The sequence below is a fragment of the Lucilia cuprina genome, chromosome 6 (assembly GCF_022045245.1).
Source record: "Lucilia cuprina isolate Lc7/37 chromosome 6, ASM2204524v1, whole genome shotgun sequence".
NCBI classification, from domain to species: Eukaryota; Metazoa; Arthropoda; class Insecta; order Diptera; family Calliphoridae; genus Lucilia; species Lucilia cuprina.
This window is the reverse complement of record NC_060954.1, coordinates 47,510,887-47,526,594: the sequence shown is the minus strand read 5'-3', so window position 1 is coordinate 47,526,594 and position 15,708 is coordinate 47,510,887. Positions and strand designations below refer to the sequence as shown.

Genomic DNA, 15,708 nt, shown 5'->3' with positions numbered 1-15,708 from the left:
AGACTAGACTATAGACTAGACTATAGACTAGACTATAGACTAGACTATAGACTAGACTATAGACTAGACTATTGACTATACTATTGACTAGACTATAGACTAGACTATTGACTAGACTAGACTATAGATAGACTATAGATAGACTATAGACTAGACTATAGACTAGACTATAAACTAGTCTATAGACTAGACTATAGACTAGACTATAAACTAGTCTATAGACTAGACTATAGATTAGGCTAGTGTGGGATATTATAGGGTAAGCCATGACCGACTATACATTTATACGTGTTATTTATTTTTTTTTTTTTTTTTGGAAATTCAATATGTGGTCTAAAAGCACCTTACAGAGGTTTCCAATTGTCGTTTTTGTTGGTGCTGCGGCGCATGTATTGTTTTTGTAAAGTAACAATATTATGAGTAATATGAGTAATGCCATCTCACACTTAATCTCATTGGCCCACTTTTTGTTCCTTCATTGTAGATTGTTGTTACTGCTGCTGCTGCTGTATATGTATATCGCTAGTGCTTTTGCAACATTCAGTCCACATTGGCCTCAGTTAAGTTCTTTGTTGTGATTTTTGTGCTGTTGGCCTTTTTTTAACATTTGTATTTCAATTTATTTATATTTGCTATCGAATACAGAAAGTTGCAGTTTGCATTATTTTTTTTTATCGATCATTGAACTTTTCGTTTCTTTATTAATAAATGGAAAATCATGTCTTGTTTGGCATGTTAAAAAATGTATATTTATGCAAATTTTAAAGCCCAATGAATGTAATTATTATAATCTTTGCGAAAAGCAAAAGCTGTTGTATAGAATTGTAGGCAAATTTTTCTGTTAAAAAATTTACACTGAAACCATATGGAATGTGAACGTGAGGCGGTGAAAGCTGGGATTATTGACATATATTGGTCTGACAAATATTATTCTGAAACTTAAAACTAGGGGATAGGGGATACCAACACATGACATAAACTTTGAACATGGTTTTTGCCATTTTGAAGGTCAATTATACACTATTTTTTGCTATTTATTTTGATAAGCGAAAAATGCTCTCTCTGTGATATGCTTTCCATCCGAACGTGGTATCTGAAATTAGATTTATTCAATCTTGATTTTAGAGAGAAGAATAGTGTTTATGAAGCAAAGGCCATGTGTTGCCAGATAGGAAAAGGTCATAGCTATCAAGAGCCAATACTTTCAGTAAATGTAATGTTTAAAAATAAAAACTTAACTTTTGTTTACGTGGACATTACCTATTAAAGTGAAACAAATTTAGAAATATTCAAACTTAATCAATATATTAAACCGTAAAAAACTTGTTCTTCCAAAAACTCTATTCTGTCTTTAACAAGAAATTGACAAATAAATTCGTAAAATACACTCAAATAATTGAGTAATATGTACATAAATTGGTTGGCAACGTTGATCATACTAAACTAAATACAAAATGTTCTTTAAAGTTAAAATAAAGAAAACAATTTTTTGATCACAACATCTCTTATTTTATTATGGAATTACGTTAGTCTGTCATAATATCACTATATATATATATTTCTTTCAGTGTATGCAACCTCATTTGTAGTATTTATAGTGTATAAAAACAAATTAATTTTAAATACAAATATTCATACTACGTGCATGTTTAGTTAATTGAAAATTCTTTTGTTAAATAAGAAAACGTCATAAAAAATACGAAAGTAACAGCTGCTTGTTGTATTTTATTTAGCTTTAGTCACTATCATGTACGACATTCATTCATTTTGTTTCAATTCTATAGCGCGTATTGACCCAGTCAAAATAATTAACACTTTTATGCGATGCTGTTTACAAACCCAAGGCCCCGTTAGATAGATAGATAGATAGATAGATAGATAGATAGATAGATAGATAGATAGATAGATAGATAGATAGATAGGTAGATAGGTAGATAGATAGATAGATAGATAGATAGATAGATAGATAGATAGATAGATAGATAGATAGATAGATAGATAGATAGATAGATAGATAGATAGATAGATAGATAGATAGATAGATACAAAAGAATGAGCATTACAAAAGATTGACTTTATATGCACCAACAGATTTTTCATAAGGCCCGCCGCGTCAAATTAATATAACCCATAACGGCAAACAAGCAAAAGCTTGCAAATGCTAAGCTTTATTGAAGCTTTTCTGCATTTAACAAAGCTTTTGTGCTCTCTGCTAATAACATAATTAAGAGTGTTTTTTTAAGAGATTCTCTCTTACTACTTTAAGAGTTAAGTGAAAAATAGCAAATTGCTTATTCTTTATATTAAACTCTTAAGCTGTTTTTTATCGAAGTATATATTTTTAAATATTCTTTTCACATATGTAAATTGTTATTATTTATTTAGATGACGATAACAAGCGTATTGTGTAATATTTATTTAATGCACTTACTGAACACCTTCACCTTCCAGCGCCTCCGCATTTGCTCATTAACCTTATAGATTTTGTGACACTTTTGTAAACCCTATACTACTCAGGTTTGAAAAATATAAAAATTTTAAGCTAACACTTGTAACTCCTAGTAATAAGGGTCTTACAACCAGCTTGAAGTTTTAAAATCTTCTTAGAATCATTTTCGAGTTAACTATGTGCGGAATTCCATTTCTTTAAAATGCGCAAAAATAACATGTTTGTTATTCGCTTTAAAAAATTACTTTCTATCGATTTAGGGTATTATGATTTTGGACTAGACCGTCTATATTTCTCACTTACTTCAGATAAACATTTAGGTATTATTGTTATTACAAAATTACTATGTATTGTTTTTCAAGTTGTTTTTGTTTTGATTCAGAAATGTTATTTTTTTTCTTTTCCTGAATAATTATTTTCAAAATATTCTTGCAATAATAATAATAATTGTTATTGTTATTGTTTTAATATACAAAAGCAAGATAAATAAATAAATTAAAGTGTTTGTAAACAAAAAGATTAGAAGAATAATGCAAATATGAGGGGGCTTGATTTGTAATTTATTGGAATAACAAAAATAGTTAATAAATTTATATAAAAAATAGTTCAATACTTTGATTTTTGAATAAAATTATTTAACATTTTTAAAACACGTTGTGTTTTCTATACAAATATATATTTTAACACAAGCCCCTTTTTAAGATTGGGGGTCAATCTTTCGACCTTCATAAGTTTTACATAAATTTTATTTGTTTTTAAATTTTAGTTGTTGTTTTGTTTATAATTTTAATATTTATCATAATTAAATTGAAAATTTTACATTTTTTTTGTTTTTCTCTTTACAAAATTTGATAAACAAGTCATTAAACTAATACCAAAACGATCTATTATAAACAACACTATCCGTTGAGATATACTAATTTACTTTTTGCTGAAAAAAAACTATGAATATTTTTAATTTAATTATCTTTTTTGTCGTTGTCTTTAAAAGGCGTTTTTTTAACCCACTAGGGGGTGGGAATGCTAAATAATGATACAAATCAATACCAATAGATCAATAGACTGATTTATAGTCAAGACTATAGACTGATCTATTGTCAAGACTATAAACTGATATATAGTTAAGACTATAGACTGATATATAGTCAAGACTATAGACTAATCTATAGTCAAGACTGTAGACTGATCTATAGTCAAGACTATAGATTGATCAATAGTCAAGACTATAGACTGATCTATAGTCAAGACTAAAGACTGATCTATAGTCAAGACTAAAGACTGATCTATAGTCAAGACTATACCTGATCTATAGTCAAGATTATACTGATCTATAGTCAAGACTATAGACTGATCTATAGTCAAGACTGTAGACTGATCTATAGTCACGACTATTAACTAATCTATAGTCAAGGCTATAGACTGATCTAAAGTCAAGACTATAGACAGATCTATAGTCAAGACTTTAGACTGATCTATAGTCAAGACTATAGACTGATATATAGTCAAGACTATAGACTGATCTATAGTCAAGACTATAGACTGATCTATAGTCAAGACTATAGACTGATCTATAGTCAAGGCTATAGAGTGATCAGTAATCAAGACTAATGAGTGATCTATAGTCAAGGCTATAGAGTGATCTATAGTCGAGATTATAGACTGATCTATAGTCAAAGCTATAGACTGATCTATAGTCAAAGCTATAGACTGATCTATAGTCAAAGCTATAGACTGATCTATAGTCAAAGCTATAGACTGATCTATAGTCAAGACTATGGACTGATCTATAGTCACGACTATTGACTGATCTATAGTCAAGACTATGGACTGTTCTATAGTCACGACTATTGACTGACTATAGAATGATCTATAGTCAGGACTATATACTGATCTATAGTCAAGACTATAGACTGATCTATAGTCAAGACTATGGACTAATCTATAGTCGCGACTATTAACTGATCTATAGTCAAGGCTATAGAGTGATCTGTAATCAAGACTATAGACTCTAGATTGATTTATAGTCAAGACTATATATTAATAGATAACGTAGACATCTGTCAAGACTACAAACTGATCTATATTCAAAGTTATAAACTAATATTTAATACATACTATAGTATGGTTTGTACTATAGTGTTTACTATAGAATCTTTCGTAAACACTATAGACTGAACTCTTAGTCCCCAATCGGTTAATTTCATTGTAATGTTTTTCAAAATTTGTTTATCTGATATAACACTACAGAAAAAAAAACATATTCACGCGTTATAGAATTTCACCTTGAAGAAAACCAAAACAGAGTAAAATAACAACAAATAGTTGTTTACACCACAAAGTAAATGTCGCGTCAGATAGACACACACACAAATGAATATACATATGTACATATACGAAAAGTAGATATTACAACATTTTACATACCTCCCGGTCTGTCAAAACAATGTCTGTCCCCGTAGAACAGCATAAAAAAAGCGACGCTAAGAGTACAACAACATCACAGCGACAAGCCCACAATTTTTTAACCAATCACAAAATTAAAACCACAACACGGAAGCATATCAATATATTGAGTAAATAAATACTAAAGTAAACAAATGCAAATTAATATTATTTTAAATAACTAATAATTTCATTGAGAATAATATTGTAAAGAAATATTGAAAAAAATAAAAATCGTGTGTATAATTCTCACATAGATTAAATTGTTTGCCATATTTAATTTGAATTATTTATTTACAAAGTTTATAGATAACTTACATTAGACCTGCTTAAAAAAATAGTAGAATCAAACACTAAATTCTTTTTTTAAGTGAATATCGATCATGGAAAGTTAGAAATATTTTAGTTTTTTTTAAATTTTTCAACAAATTGAAGCCGGGTTACTGTTTACTGATTTCGTCACAGAACTTGTTGTACATATTTATTTCTCATGATTAAACTATAGTATTATTTCGTTCTTTCTTTTAAAAAAAAGCTGTTCAAATGAAATAAAACATCAGGCGATATTTTCAAATATCAACATACCTACATACATATATACCTGTAAAAAACGAGAGATCATTAAAAATTTAAGAGCTTTACGAACACTACCATTTACGCACCATATTTTGTTTCACATCAAAAAATTCGAAAAAAATTTAAACATTTCATATTGCAACAAAAAAATTTTTCTAGATTAAAAAAACAATTGGAATATTGTTATCTTGAGAAATATATATGTAGATCAATTCTTAGATCCGTTTATAGTCTTGATCATTCTATAGTCTTCACAATTCTAGTTTAATCTTTAGTCTTAACTAAAGGTCAGTCTTTAGTTATGACTATATATGAGGTTTTAAGTTTTACTAAAAATTAGTCCATAATCTTGACTATAAATAAGTCTATAGTCTTGACTATAAATAAGTCAATAGTGTTGACTATAGATCATTCTATAGTCTTGACTATAGATCAGTCTATAGTCTTGACTATAGATCAGTCTATAGTCTTGACTATAGATCAGTCTATAATCTTGACTATAGATCAGTCTATAGTCTTGACTATAGATCAGTCTATAGCCTTGACTATAGATCAGTCTATAGTCTTGATTATAGATCACTCTATAGTCTTGATTATAGATCAGTCTACAGCCTTGACTATAGATTAGACTATAGTCTTGACTATAGATCAGTCTATAGCCTTGACTTTACGTCAGTCTATAGTCTTGACTTTACGTCAGTCTATAGTCTTGACTATAGATCAGTCTATAGTCTATAGATCAGTCTATAGTCTTGACTATAGATCAGTCTATAGTCTTGACTTTACGTCAGTCTATAGTCTTGACTTTACGTCAGTCTATAGTCTTGACTATAGATCAGTCTATAGTCTTGACTTTACGTCAGTCTATAATCTTGACTATAGATCAGTCTATAGTCTTGACTATAGATCAGTCTATAGTCTTGACTATAGATCAGTCTATAGTCTTGACTATAGATCAGTCTATAGTCTTGACTATAGATCAGTATAGTCTTGACTATAGATCAGTCTATAGTCTTGTATATAGATCAGTCTATAGTCTTGACTATTGATCAGTCTATAGTCTTGACTATAGATCAGTCTATAGTCTTGACTATAGATCAGTCTATAGTCTTGACTATAGATCAGTCTATAGTCTTGACTATAGATCAGTCTATAGTCTTGACTATAGATCATTCTATAGTCTTGACTATAGATCAGTCTATAGTCTTGACTATAGATCAGTCTATAGTCTTGACTATAGATCATTCTATAGTCTTGACTGTAGATCAGTCTATAGTCTTGACTATAGATCAGTCTTTAGTCTTGACTATAGATCAGTCTATATACTTGACTATAGATCAGTCTATAGACTTGACTATAAATCAGTCTATATAGATTGACTATAGATCAGTCTATAGACTTGACTATAGATCAGTCTATAGACTTGACTATAGATCGGTCTATAGTCTTGACTATAGATCGGTCTATAGTCTTGACTATAGATCAGTCTATAGTCTTGACTATAGATCAATCTATAATCTTGACTACAGAACTGTCTATAGTCTTGACTATAGATCAGTTTATAATATTGACTACAGAACTGTCTATAGTCTTGACTATATATCTATCTATAGTATTGACCATAGATCAGTCTATAGTCTTGACTATATATCAGTCTATAGTCTTGACTATAGATCAGTCTATAGTCTTGACTATAGATCAGTCTATAGTCTTGACTATAGATCAGTCTATAGTCTTGACTATAGATCAGTCTATAGTCTTGACTATAGAAAAGCCTACAGTCTTGGCTATATTTTTGACTAAAAGTGTTGACTTTAGATCAAGTCTTGACTATAAATCTGTCTATAGCATTGTCTACAAGTCTATATCTAATAACGATCGGGCAAAAGTCTTGACAATAGCTTAAAATAAATATCATTTAAACCACCAGAATAAGACTAATAAGTTGAAATATCTAGCATTATCCTCTATGACAAAGTGAGTAAATTTATATATTCCGGTTAAACCAATTATATTTAAATAATTCTCTCTCAATCAATACGTATGTGCAAAGCGCCGGACAAAAATTTTAACATAAACAAAATACTCGCTTCTCTTCCATATAGAAAGATCTCGCTTCACGTCAGAAGTTTTAACGGAAAAAAATCAGGCCCCTTAAATTTATTTTAACAAATAAACAATAACAAAATTTAATAAATAATATACAACAAAAACACGTGGTTTGATACAACAACAAATTAAACTACGCATGATGTGTGATCAATTTACTCAGTCGTACAAGTATTTGTCACAGACACAAATACCAAAATACTCGTGATTATTTATGATCAATGGATGAATTTTTTTAGATTAGTTTAGAATATTTCGCATTATTTTCTACAAGGCCAAACAACATTTTTTTTAGTAAAATATAACTAACAAATACTTTTGAACTTAATTAAATATATAAATAAATAAATAGAAAGGAGAAAAAAGCGTGAATACGAATGAACGCAAAACAAACTAAATGCTAAATTATGTGAATTTAAAGTTTTTACATTCAAATTATCTTTGATAAAATTCAATTGTTAAAAAAGTAACAAAATCAAATGATCAGAGGAAAGGAGAAACAAAGAGAGATTTTTTTTGAAAATAAAACGCAATTTATTTGTGCAAATATTTTGTGTTAGTTTCTAAAATATGTATATTTTTGTGATATTTATTATTTATTATTTATTATTACTTATTATTGACTACAGAACAGCCTATAGTGCTGACTATAGTTAGTCTTGGCTATAGATCAGTCTATAGTTTTGAATATAGATCAGTCTATAGTCTTGACTATAGATCAGTCTATAGTATTGACTTTAGATCAGTCTGTAGTCTTGACTATTGATCAGTCTGTAGTCTTGACTATAGATTAGTCTGAAGTCTTCACTATAGATCTGTCTATAGTCTTGACTATTGATTTGTCTATAGTCTTGATTATTGATTTGTCTATAGTCTTGACTATTGATTTGTCTATAGTCTTGACTATAGATCAGTCTATAGTCTTGACTATAGATCAGTCTATAGTCTTGACTATAGAGCAGTCTATAGTCTTGACTATAGAGCAGTCTATAATCTTGACTATAGATAAGTCTATAGTCTTGACTATAGATAAGTCTATAGTCTTGACTATAGATAAGTCTATAGTCTTGACTATAGATATTTCTATAGTCTTGACTATAGATCAGTCCATAGTCTTGACTATAGATCAGTCTATAGTCTTGACTATAGATCAGTCTATAGTCTTGTCTATAGATCAGTCTATAGTCTTGACTATAGATCATTCTATAGTCTATTATGTTGGCTATACTTAGATCAGTCTATAGTCTTGACTATAGAGCAGTCTATACTCTTGACTATAGATCATTCTATAGTCTTGACTATAGATCATTCTATAGTCTTGACTATAGATCATTCTATAGTCTTGACTATAGATCATTCTATAGTCTTGGCTATAGAACATTCTATAGTCTTGGCTATAGATCATTCTATAGTCTTGACTATAGATCATTCTATAGTCTTGACTATAGATCATTCTATAGTATTGACTATAGATCATTCTATAGTATTGACTATAGATAAGTATACAGTCTTGACTATAGTCTTGACTATAGATTAGTCTATAGTCTTGACTATAGATTAGTCTATAGTCTTGAATATAGATGAGTCTATAGTCTTGACTATAGATTAGTCTATAGTCTTCACTATAGATTAGTCTATAGTCTTGACTATAGATCAGTTTATAGTTTTAATTATAAATCAGTCTATAGCCTCGACTTTATATATATAGATTAAAATTCTCTTAGGAAAATTTCACAAAATGTTATATTTCCAGGTTATATTTACAATTTGATGTTGCAAAATCCTAGATTTTTTAAGTCCATGCAGTATTTCTGTCCTAGTGCACTCATATTACAAGAATATCGATTTTTTAATTGGCAGAATTCCAAAGAAAAAAATTAATTTTTTCTTCAAAATATGTACTTACTGCAAAATACTACACTTTCTTAGTTCAAGTAATTTAAATCGAAATGAACATTCCAAAAACATAATAATCATTGTTATATCCCCCTAATTTTGTAATTTAAAACAAATTTAACCTACATTGTGGCAATGAATAAGTGAAAAACAAAAAAATCTAATAGAATAACAAATTAAACATAAATATTCTACTTAAAGTAAAAACATAAATAATAAACAAATAAATATATACAAAATAAAAACAATCTACATAAAGAATAAATAAACATGTGACCCTGTACAGACCAGCAGCTCAAAACAAAACGAGACTTTTAGACAGTTTATTGATCTTTCTATCTTTTTTCTTAGAAGATCAAGGAATAAAAAAGATTTTATTAGAATAACAAAAGAGTATTTGAAAATATAAAAATAATTATTAAAATTAAATGAGCTTAATTATTTAAACAAAGTGGAGTTTTGTGGTAAATTCACCATATTCTATTGCTCCAAGATCTCTTGGAGCAATAGAATATATGTCGATGGCCCATTATATAGTCAAGACTATTGGCTGTGAAATGATCAATAGTCATGACTATAGACAGATCTATTGTCAAGACTAATGACTATAGGCAGACAAATAGTCAGGACTAAACTAATCTATATTCAATACTATAGACTGACCTATAGTCAAGACTATAGACTGATCTTTAGTCAAGATTATAGACTGATCTATAGTCAAGACTATAGACTGATCTATAGTCAGGTCTATAGACTGATCTAAAGTCAAAACTATAGACTTATCTATAGTCTACACTATAGACTTATCTATAGTCTAGACTATAGACTTATCTATAGTCAAGATAATAGACTGATCTATAGTCAAGACTATAGACTGATCTATAGTCAAGACTATAGACTGATTTATAGTCAAGACTATAGACTGATCTATAGTCAGGACTATAGACTGATCTATAGTCAAGACTATAGACTGATCTATAGTCAAGACTATAGACTGATCTATAGTCAAGACTATAGACTGATCTATAGTCAAGACTATAGACTGATCTATAGTCAAGACTATAGACTGATCTATAGTCAAGACTATAGACTGATCTATAGTCAAGGTTATAGACTGATCTATAGTCAAGGTTATAGACTGATCTATAGTCAAGACTATAGACTGATCTATAGTCAAGGTTATAAACTGATCAATAGTCAAGGCAATAGACTGATCAATAGTCAAGACAATAGACTGATCTATAGTGAAGACTATATACTGATGTATAGGCAAGACTATAGACTGACCTGTAGTTAAGACTATAGACTGATCTATAGTTGGGAATATAGACTGATTTATAGTCAAGACAATATACTGGTCTATAGTCAAGACGAAAGACTGATCTATAGTCAAGACTATAGACTGATCTATATTCAAGACTATAGACTGATCTATTGTCAAGACTATAGACTGATCTATAGTCAAGACTATAGACTGATCTATAGTCAAGACTATAGACTGATCTATAGTCAAGACTATAGACTGATCTATAGCCAAGACTATAGACTGATCTATAGTCAAGACTATAGACTGATCTATAGTTGGGAATACAGACTGATATATAGTTAAGACTATAGACTGATCAATAGTCAAGACTATAAACTGATCTATAGTTAAGACTATATACTGATGTATAGGCAAGACTATAGACTGACCTGTAGTTAAGACTATAGACTGATCTATAGTTGGGAATATAGACTGATCTATAGTCAAGACAATATACTGGTCTATAGTCAAGACGAAAGACTGATCTATAGTCAAGACGAAAGACTGATCTATAGTCAAGACTATAGACTGATCTATAGTCAAGACTATAGACTGATCTATTGTCAAGACTATAGACTGATCTATAGTCAAGACTATAGACTGATCTATAGTCAAGACTATAGACTGATCTATAGTCAAGACAATAGACTGATCTATAGTTGGGAATATAGACTGATATATAGTTAAGACTATAGACTGATCAATAGTCAAGACTATAAAATGATCTATAGTTAAGACTATAGACTGATCTACAGTCAAGACTTTACACTGATCTAAGGAGTGAGATCGAAAAATTCTTAACACACGTTTTTCATTACATTTTTCAACCAAAGTATTATTTGATTTTTTTTTTGATCAAGTTACCTTTGAAAAACATGTCAGTTATTATGTGTTATGTCAATTATATTAATTTTTTTGTTAATCTGATTAAAATGAGTGACCAGAAAAAAGTGCGTATTGGAATTTTTAAATATTTTCAACTAAACCCAACTTGGTCTTACAAAAAGTTGGCCAAGCATACAAAGGTCTGCCGTCAAACTGTTTCCAATGTTATTAAACAGTACCGAGAGAACTTGTCAGTTGATAGAAAACCTAGTTCAGGTAGAAGGAATGGTCCGCATGATGTTTCTAAAGCCAAAAAATAGAACGCATTTTCAAAAGAGCTCCCAACACATCCGGTAGGAAAGCAGCTCGGTTAGCTCAGTGCTCGGACTATTTGGTACGAAAAGTTAAAGCTAATGCAGGTTTAAAAACATACAAGGCTCAAAAAGTTCCTGACAGGAACGCTGCTAAAATTTTAGAGGCCAAAAACAGAGCACGGAAATTGAAGTCAAGTTTTATAAAAAAATATTCTTGCTGCATAATGGATGACGAAACGTATATTCTGGCAGATTTTTCGCAACTTCCAGGTCAAAAGTTTTATGTTGCTGATACTCGAGGGAATGTTGAAGAAAAGTTTAGGACCCAAAAGCAGACAAAATTTCCCAGAAAATTCTTGGTATGGCAAGCAATAGCAGTTGCGGCAAAAGAAGCCAATCATTTGTTACAACGGGCTCTATAAATACCGAAATTTACATCAAGGAATGATTACAAAAAAGTCTGCTTCCATTCATAAGACTTCATAATGTGTCCACTTATTTTTGGCCTGACTTGGCATCCTGTCACTATGGTGAACAAGCCCTTGAGTGGTACAAGAACAATAATGTGGTATTTGTACCAAGAGAGGCAAATCCTCCAAACTGCCCGGAGCTAAGGCCAGTGGAGAGATATTGGGCTCTTGTTAAAAGAGAATTGAAGAGTACAAAAAAGGTGTCCAAAAGTGTGGTAGATTTTAAACGGAGATGGACTACATGTTCGAGCAAAGTGACAGAAAGCGCTATAAAAACGTTAATGGAAGGGTTTCCGAAAAGGGTTCAAAATTTCATCACTAGTGATTAAAACTATAAAAATATTTTTTTTTGTAAATTGTAATAATAATTTGAATCAAATAAAAAAACAATAAAGCTGTAAGTTTAGTGGTTTCTTTTTTATAAACATATATGTATGTTAAGAATTTTTCGATCTCACTCCTTACAGTTAATAATATATACTAGTCTAAAAGCAAGTCTATTAACTGACCTACAGTCAAGACTTTACACTTGACTATGTTTTTTTTATAAATTTTACTGTAAATGCAATTTATGGTTATTATTCTCTCAGTGTATATGTATTAATCATGTTTTCTTTTTTTTGATACTTATTATTTTTCCAAACAAATTTATTTGACAAATTTTTATTCATAAATAAAGTAAATTTTTCTTAATTTATAAAAAAAAACATCTAAATTTTATTAATAATTTAAAAATTGCTGTTGAAGAGATTTTTTTGCTCTAAATTAAATGCGTTTAAGAAAAATATAAGGTGATGTAGAGTGAAGCGTTTAGAAAAAAACGCTAAAACGGCAAAACAAAAGTGTGCAAATATTTAGAAAATAAAAACTTTTAACACAAAAGATCATTTTTCAATAGAATTCTTAAGAAAGGGAGTGCAAGATTTTTTGTAAAAAACAGACGTATGCTGCTGGTACTTTTCCTCAATTGCATTTCCGTTTTATGTTTTATTGAAAAATGTGCGTTTTTGTTTTTATCAACTCAATCATCTTTTATTAAGAAATTTTCTCTAGTGGTTGTCTAAACTATGGTGTAATGTCAGACCAAAAATAGATTTAAAGAAAATAAATTGCTTGCACTTTCGACTTTTTCATCACCCTAGTTGAGACTCTTTAAGACTTTAGAGTGTCTGGCTGCCCGGTGTGCACCTTTTTTCAAAAAGAATTCAGTATTAAATTTGTGGTGTAAGAAGACGGAACATAACGTAATATAAACGGGAATATCCAAAGAAATTGTTATCAATTCCAAACGCTATCTTATCACACCACACACATTGAAAAAATAATAACAATAATAATAATATTCTTCTTCTTGTCTAAATTTTGAAATCTTATCTTTTAACAATTTCTATATTGTCGTCGACAACGTTTTCCGAGTGTGATAAAATATACAAAGAATTTTTTTACTCAAAATATTGCCTGTATTCAATCAAATTTAATTTATAGAAATTCTTGAAAGTACAAAAGCAGTAAAAATACTTAGTGAGTGTTTAAATTAAAAAAAAAACTTAATATCTTGGTTAAACGGATTTTATTTATATTAAATTTTTTTTGTGTTAAAATACTTCATAAAAGTGTAGTGAAAGCAAAATAATGTAAATAATAATAATAAAAATTTAAACATTACCTAACCTCACTTTATTATCAAATTTAAACTAACATTGAATGAATATATCTTGAATTTGTACACATTTTTGTTTTATCACAATCATATAAGTATTTATTAAACACATATTAATCATCATCATCCACCGTCATTTAAATTAATTTAATTGATTAACAAAATGTTTTTTTTTTCAAGTTGTGTATAAACAAATTTTTAATAATATTATTAAAATTTAAACAAAATGACTTCAAAAAAACATAAATATAAATTTAATCTATAAAACAAATTATTTTTTTTACGATAACAATCGATAATTGAATGTACGTGAAACTTATAAACACTTATAAAGACTTCTTGATATAGTTATAGTATAAAGGAAACGGAACTGACAAAGATCTTATAATCATTAGTAGTAATATTAATTTTTCAATATTTTCCCTCAATCAGAAGAACTACTACATATTAATGAAATCAATATAACATTATTACTACAACTGTCTAAAGTTCTTTGAATTTGATGTGGATCTAGTCAGACTTTTAAACAATCAGTTAGGGCTTGTTATTACTTATTTGTAGTATTGGCAACGATCTTGACAATAGTCTGGAAAATGGTCTGGACAATAGTTTGTACAATGGTCTGGACTATAGTCTGGACAACAGTGTAGACTATAATCTGAATAATAGCTTGGACAATAGTCAGGACTATAGTCTGGACTATATTCCAAATTATAGTCTGGACAATAGAGTATACTATAAACTGAATAATAGCCTAGACAATAGTCAGGACTATAATCTGAACTATATTCCGAATAATAGTCTGGTCAATAGTTCGAATTATAGTTTGGACAAAAGTCTGGGCAATTGTTATAATCTGAGTAATGGTCTGCACAATAGTCAGGACTATAGACTAGACTTTATTCTGAATAGTTCGGACTATAGTGTGGACTATAGCCTGCACAAAAGCCTGGACTATAGCCCAGGCAATAGTCTCGACTATAATATTAACGATAGATTGGATAATAGTCTGTAGACATAAGTCTGAACTTTATTTCTTACAAGTGTAGATAATAGTCTGCGCAATAGTCTGGGCTATAGTCTGAACTATAGTCTGGATAATAGATTCGACTAAAGTCTGATCGCTAGTCTGGACTATAGTTTGGACAGAAGTCTGAACTATAATATAGTCCATACTATAGTCTAAAGATTAGCCTCTTCTATAATATGAACAATAGTTCGGACTTTAGTATGAACGATAGTCAAGTCTATAGTTAATACAATAGTTTGGTTATTAATCAGGATAATAGTCTAGACTATAGTCTGGAACTGAAACTGGAACAGAACTAGAAGAAAACTAGAACAGAACTAGAACAGAACTAGAACAGAACTAGAACAGAACTAGAACAGAACTAGAACAGAACTAGAACAGAACTAGAACAGAACTAGAACAGAACTAGATCAGAACAGAACTAGAACAGAACTAGAAAAGAACTCGAACAGAAATAGAACAGAACTAAAACAGAACTAGAACAGAACTAGAACAGAACTAGAACAGAACTAGAACAGAACTGGAACAAAACTAGAGCAGAACTAGAACAGAACTAGAACAGAACTAGAACAGAACTAGAACAGAACTAGAACAGAACTAGAACAGAACTAGAACAGAACTAGAACAGAAC

The 15,708-nt window shown here is 29.5% G+C and overlaps 1 protein-coding gene across 4 annotated transcripts in view; it reads left to right on the top strand.

Annotated features, from left to right (window-relative positions):
* The window catches only part of LOC111686718 (phosphatidate phosphatase LPIN2), a 57,188-nt gene that overhangs the window by 6,142 nt on the left and 35,338 nt on the right, over window positions 1–15,708 (top strand). The window lies entirely within an intron of this gene.